The sequence below is a fragment of the Chrysochloris asiatica genome, unplaced genomic scaffold (assembly GCF_000296735.1).
Source record: "Chrysochloris asiatica unplaced genomic scaffold, ChrAsi1.0 scaffold00268, whole genome shotgun sequence".
Taxonomy (NCBI): domain Eukaryota; kingdom Metazoa; phylum Chordata; class Mammalia; order Afrosoricida; family Chrysochloridae; genus Chrysochloris; species Chrysochloris asiatica.
The window spans coordinates 3,543,803-3,551,004 of record NW_006408786.1 but is presented as its reverse complement, the minus strand read 5'-3'; positions in this window follow the sequence as shown (position 1 = coordinate 3,551,004).

Sequence of the window (7,202 nt, the reverse complement as noted above, 5' to 3'; positions counted from 1 at the left end):
TACACAGGCAATGTATGTGCACTGTAGAAGCCTCCAGCAGTGGGTGTGAGTGTCCTCCCTCTCAGGCCCCTCCTCTAGTCACCACAGTAGAGTTACACAGATAGATATTGAGAAGTTATTGGGAGCAAGATTTTTTACTATTTTTGTCTCTAAACGTCTGTTAGGTATATGTGGGTGTACAGCATAGTTCTCGAGATAGTTGTGTCCTTTTATGTTAGGGTTTTACAATTTGTTCTATGATTTGTCTGTCAGGCTGGATGTGCCTGCTTTTTCCTTGCTAGATAGGCCGGAGTAAAGAGTCCTGCACAAGTTAATTTTAGGGCTGCAACCCCGAGGCTGACTTCATAAGAAGCTGTCAAGTTCTTTCTCTCTGTACCATGAGAAAACTGTGGAGTCAACACTGGACTTTTTTGTGGGGGAGTGCACCCATCTGCCTGAAGGCATCCGGGCTGGGCAAGCAAGGCACAACAGGGAAGAAGAGAAAAAATGTGTATAATCCTCCACACACAGGGATAACTTTATTTTTATTTAGGGCCTACTGTCACTTAGTCAGAATGAAGACTTGTAAAAATACAGTGTTGAGGCTGTGAGCAGTTGTATGTGGTCACAAGTAATTCCATAAAACTCTGGTAACTCAACAAATGAGGTCCAGTTATGTTCTTTGCCTTTTGGAGAAGGAAATGTACCCCTAGAGCAATCATTGTGGAATTATAGTTGACCCTTCATGCTGAGACACACCAAAAGAGAGGTGAGTACCTCCTGGGAAGAACAAGTCTAAGGGGTAAGTGATGTATACTGAGCTACAAGTGGTCTCCCAAAGGTCAAAACTGGAGCAACTTTGCATTTTGTTTCACTCATAGCTCCAGGAAAATATGTTTCTCAAGAGTATAAGAATATTTCATTAATGAGGCACACAGGAATTTGTCCACTAGAGCCATAGACTTATAAGTACTTCCCCTACACTGGCTCACTGGCTCAAATCTATTTGACCAATTTCAGGTGCCAGGAAAACACAATTGTATCTTCGAGAGGCCTCATGAATGGTTTCAGCTTACTGGCTTTCCAAGGTACATGACTTCCAACTTTAGTAGTACAAGAAAGAAACAGCATTGCTGAACTCAGACACGTCTCTGATAGCATCTCAATGAGCTGCAACATCATCACAGTTGCTGGGAATTGGCTATGAATGACGGCCCTCTTTTATTCATGGTAACTACAGGGTATCAACAGGAAAAACAAATTTAGGGAATTTTAATGATATAAAATCCTGCTAATTTAAAATCCCTGATTCTGGAGAGTGAGAATGGATATTGTAAAATAATTTTCCTCTAAATTATTTTCTCTGATTTTCTTTCATTCATGGGACTTTCTATCTGAACATTTCTCATTGTTTCACCACATCTCCTTTCCCTGTCGTTATTGGAAGTTTAACTTTATTTAACTATTTGTTCATTTAGCAACTCATGTTTATTTATTACTAAATTATGTTTTATAAATTAATACAGTTTAATGCTGAATAAGGGGCTAGTAGATATTCTTCCTTCTCTAAAGGATCTTGCAGTATACACAGGGGAACAACCATATAAATAAACAAATGCTGCATCCTGTGATGACACTACCATCCTATTGAAATGCGTCATATAGTTGCTCTCTTCCTGTGGAACTAAGTGAAGACTTCACAGAGAAGTTTGTGATGAAACTGAGCTTTGAAGGAAGGGGCTGCAGGGGAGAAATTTTGGGATTATTTAAACTGTAAGGTGTTATTGCTGTTGTTAAGTGTCATATTACAGAGACCCTGCACAGGGTTTCCAATTATCAGCTTGTGTGTTTGAACTGCTGACCTTGTGGTTTGCAGTCCAGTGCTAATCCTACAGCAACACAGCAGAAATCTTACTGTAAGTTATGTTTAGACAATTGTACATTTCAGTGAAGGCAGGGAATGCAAAGTGAATCATAAACATGGCTAGGTAACAGCATGTGCTATATTTTGATTGCAGAATGACACTTAATTCTGAAATCAGTGGAGAGCCAGTGCAGGCATTATGGCAAGCATGTCCACCATCAGGCTCACCCTGGAGAGATTGCCCTTTACATCATGAGGAACAGACTACTGCTATTGTTAAAACCATATAAAACTGCAGGATGAAAATAGTATAGAAAAAGTAGTGAATGAATCTGTGATGGTTTGAATCATAGGGTATTCAAAAATCCATTGAGTAATATGAAGCATGCTTGACATGTAAATAAAACTCAGGATTTTATTTAACTATTCCATTCTTCTCTGACATTGGCATCATGATGCTGAGTTCAGGGAAAAAGTATTTGAGCCTTACTGCAGTGATGTAGCTTGTCCAAGGCCAGTAATGGAGTCTGGGTGAAGCTACAGCATGTTGTTTCCAAGGTGTTTGACTAATATTTGAATTTTTTAATATACTTCTATTTTTTTTTAACAATTTTACAGTTATAAAAATGTTGCAAATACACCACAGATTGTTCAAGTAAACCACATTCTCAGGCCTCTATTTTTAACATCTCCAATCCTGAACCCCTGATTACACTTATTTGTCATATCTCCTTATACTCCTGTGGTTATGACAGGTTCTCTGTTTTCCATGTTTTGGATGACTGTGATAATGTTGAGGAGTTGTTGTTAAGTACTGTTGAGTCTGTACCGACTCAACGTGACCCTGTATATCTTTATTGAAGATTAAAATTTTGTGGGTAGCAGAAAGCCTTATGCTTCTCTTGAGAAGTGGCTGGTGTGCTTGAGCCACCAACCTTATTGCTCTAAGTTCCCTGCTCATCCTACAGAGCCACAGTGCTCCATTGTTGAGGAATACTGTTGAAGTATTTTATAAAATGTCTCTTAATTGGTATTGTCTGATGTTTTTCTCATGATTCAATTCAGAATTTTAGTTTTGTTTGTTTTTTAGAAGGAGGACCACATGGGTGAAGTAACATTTTTTCCTATCATTTTATCAATGTCTATTTAATAGTTGAAGTCCTGGTGTGGCATTGTGATTAATGCGCTGGACTGTAAAGTCAATTTGGACCACAAGGATAACAGTTCAAGCTCACCTGCTGCTCCTCAGAATCCCTATGCAGGGTTGCTATGGGTTAGAACCAACTCGATAGCATTTATCAACAACTATTTAATAGCTGACTTGGATTTTGTTTGGAATTGCATTAAGTGTATAGATCAAGTTGAGAAGTATTGATATCTTCACAATATTATTCAATCTTTTAATTCATTAAGATAGACTATCTATTTAATTCTTATTTTCTTTCATAAGTGTATTGTAGCTTTTAGAATTTTGTTAGATCAGTTCCTAAATTATTAATGTTTTATGTGTGTTTTGTTAGATTAATACCTAAATGCTATTATAAAGATATAAATATGTGTCTTTTTGTTTTTGTTAAGTGTGGTTGACTTGGTTACAACTCATAGCAACCCTGTATAAGGTTTCTGATGGGCCAGAGGATGGCTTTGAATCGCTGACTTTGCAGTTCAAACTGACCTTGAAGTCTAGTGTTTATCATACATCACCACACCAAGACCCCAAAATATGATTCTTAAATAGCTTTGAATAATTCCCTTTCCTCTCTTTTAGTCTACTTCATTCTTTCTTTCCTCTCAGTATACTGGTTTTCTCTCCTGTATCACATGGCAGGAAATCAATGCAAAAATTCCCTGCTTAAAGCTTATGAGTTCCTGAGACACTAACAACCACGACTACCCAATTGTTGTTTTTGTTGTAGTGAAGTGCCGTTGAGTCGATTCTAACCCATGGCACCCCTATATATAGGGCTTCCAAGGAGAAACTGATGAGCTTGAAACACCAAACTTGTAGTTAGTTCAAACAACTTCAGTCTGATGCATTAGCCCACAGTGCCACACCAGGACTCAGTTGATGTACCTGAATTACAAAACTCAGTTATTAGAAGAGAATGAAACAAATAGCTCATCTATAGAGTGCCTTTTGCTTAAGGATGGGTTCAATCTTAGATGCATGAGTACATAATACATCATCATGTCTGAATGTTGAGGAATTAGGAAAAGTTAGTGAATGGTACACAGATTCAACAAATATATCAAGTTACTTTGTACAATAAATTAATTGTACTATAAATTAATTGTACAATAAAAAAATAAACCAATTAGAAGTTGAAGAGAGTATCTTTTTTGTTGTTGTTAAGTGCCATTGAGGCCATTCTGACTCATCAAGACCCTGTATAAGGTTTCCAAGGAGCAGCTGGTGAGCTTGAATCACAGACCTTGCAGTTCAAATGATTTTGAAGTCTGATGCATTAGCCCACAGCATCACACCAGAACTCCTGAGTATCTTTTTTGTTGTTGTTGTTGAGTGCCGTCGAGTCGGTTCCGACCCATAGCGACCCTGTACAGGGTTTCCGAGGGTGTAAATCTTTACGGGAGTAGAAAGCCTCATCTTTCTCCCGCGGAGCCACTGGTAGTTTCGAACCGCTGACCTTAAGGTTCGCAGCCCGATTCTCATTTCTATACATTATGTTGGTATATACAAATAACATAACATAACAAAAATAACACAATACACCATAATGTAATGTTATTCTTGCTGTTGTTAGTAGACTTCAAGTTGACAAATTCATATGTGAAGAGCAAAAATGCCCTATAGGGTTTCTTTGGGAAGCATATCTCCCAGCCTGCCGTAAGAGACTTCTGTGAGTCAGTTGCTACTGCCAAGTTTTTAGCTAGTAATTGGGTGCTCAACCATTTGGACCACTTATGAAATTAACATAAGATAACATTACATAGTATAATATAGTATGATGCTGTGTGATGTTATGTGAGTTCATACATGTGTTGTTGTATGCTTGAAAGTATGTTCTGACTCATGGCAGGTCTGTATATCGTTTCCCAGCCTCTAAATCTTTATAGGAGCTTAAAGTCTCATGTTTCTCCACAGGAGCTGTTGCTGAATTTGCATTACTGACTTTTTAAATGAGCATCTCAAACTTTAACCCACTAAGTCACCAGCACTCCTATAATAATATATGTTGTTGTTGTTAAGTGCTATTGTGTGGTTTTTGACTCATAGTAACCCTGTATAGGGTTTATAAGGAGTGGCTAGTGGGTTTGAACCACTGTCCTTGTGGTTAGCACTACAGCAACATGTAAAGAATAGCAAATGAATTGTAGGATCACCTGTCATGGAGTCTTCTGAAGTATCAGAATAATCTATCTCTTGTTTCCCTCTACTCATAACTACAACCTCAATCCCGTTTCCTTTTCCCACTGAATTTACATCATCCCCCTTGTTACTGTTAGATGGTATGAGGAATACTGTCTCAGGGACTTTGCACTGCCTATAACTCTGCCTAAAATGCTTTTCTCACAGCTTTCTGCATAGCTAATCTTCAGATTTCTACTCAAAGGCTCCTTTTAAGGGGACACTATGAAAGAAATGTTGTGGTTTCACTCTATAACTTACCTACATAATTTTACTTAATAATCATAATTACGATATATCACGTTTTGATTTATTTAGTCTATTGACTCCCACCTTCAATATACATGAATATTGTATTATGGAATAATATTCTAGAATGAAACTCTAGAATAATATATAAGGACAATAATTTTTAAAATGAAATTGTACTGCTGCTCCCAGCACTTTCAAGAACACTTGTTATTATTGGCAAGTGCCATCAAATTAACTCTGACTCACAGTGACTGTATGCAAAACATAAGTAAACATGACCTAGTTTTGTGACATTCTTATAATTGTTATATTTAAGCATATTGATTCAGCCACCATGTCAATCCATTTTAGTGGGGGTCTTCCTCTTTGATGACCCTCTACTTTATCAGGCATGTTTTACTTTTCCTGTAACTGGTCCTTACTGAAAGCATTTCCGAAGTGCCTGAGCCAATGTTTCACCATCTTCTTTTCGAAGGGTGATTTTGGATGTACTTTATTCAAGACTGATTTGTTTTTTCTCCTGGTAGTCCATAGTACTTTTAATATTCTTCACCAGCACCATAATTGAAATGCGTACATTTTTCTTTTGTTTTCCTTAATCGTGTCCACCTTTCACATATACATGAGACAACTGAAAAATATCATGATTTGTGCCAGATCACCTTAGTTCTAAAAGTGACATCTTTACTCGTTAACTAAAACTCTAAAGAGGTCTTGTGCAGCAGCTTTGTTCAATGCTATATGCCTTTAAATTTTAAACTATTTATTGTGAACTGGGTAAAGCTTTACAGAGCAGGTCATACATTTTACATTTAACAAATCATGCACACTTTATTTCATGTCACGGATTTAAAAACTTTCAGTATAACATGACTTAACCCACTTCTTCTCTGTGGATCTTGTTTTCATTTCTCCTTTTCTATCCCTTTCGACATTTTCCTTGGATATATGTTGCCGTTTTGATCTCAAATGAGTGATCAGTCTATGTTGGGCATACCTCACTAGTTTTGTTGTTCTTCCAACAGATGTATCTATTGACCCACTGAAAATTACGCCACCAGGCTGAATTCAGTTGTATACTTTAATGTGTCCAAGGGCCAAAGTCCTGGGTTTTCATCAGTTTTTATATAATTATGTCTGGTCTTATTTTTTTAATGATTTTGAATTTCATTCCATGTTTTCTCACGCTATCAAGGACCTTCCAATGTGATTCCTTTCAGAGCATTTGGTGAAGGTTGTCTGACACCAGCTATTTCTTTTAGTCTCAGGGTCCTAGAGGGTGAAATTCCCTGGTTTGTTATTCTGATAACTAATTGTTGCAAATGTCTTCAGTTATGACTACTCTTATTTCCTCTAGATAGATAGACTCGTCTAGTTGCATCTAAGTTGACCTCTTGCAGCTTTTAAGACACGAGTCACTACTTACCGTAATAGGATGTAGAACAATGTCTTTTTGGACTATGTAATTCAGTGTTGTTATGGGTCGGAATCGACTCGACAGCACTGAACAACAACAACAATGACAATTAGCCATTGTACCTCCTAAGTCAGAGACAATGGGCCCTTAAGATGTTTTATTTCATAACTTTGCCCCTTATATGTTCCAACATGAAGTTCTAGTGTGATTTAGGCTAAGTACTGGACTGCTAACTATCAGATATTCCTGGGAAACCCTATACAGTGTCTCCTTAAGTTAAAGACACTTAACAACAACAATAACATGATCATTATATCCATGGA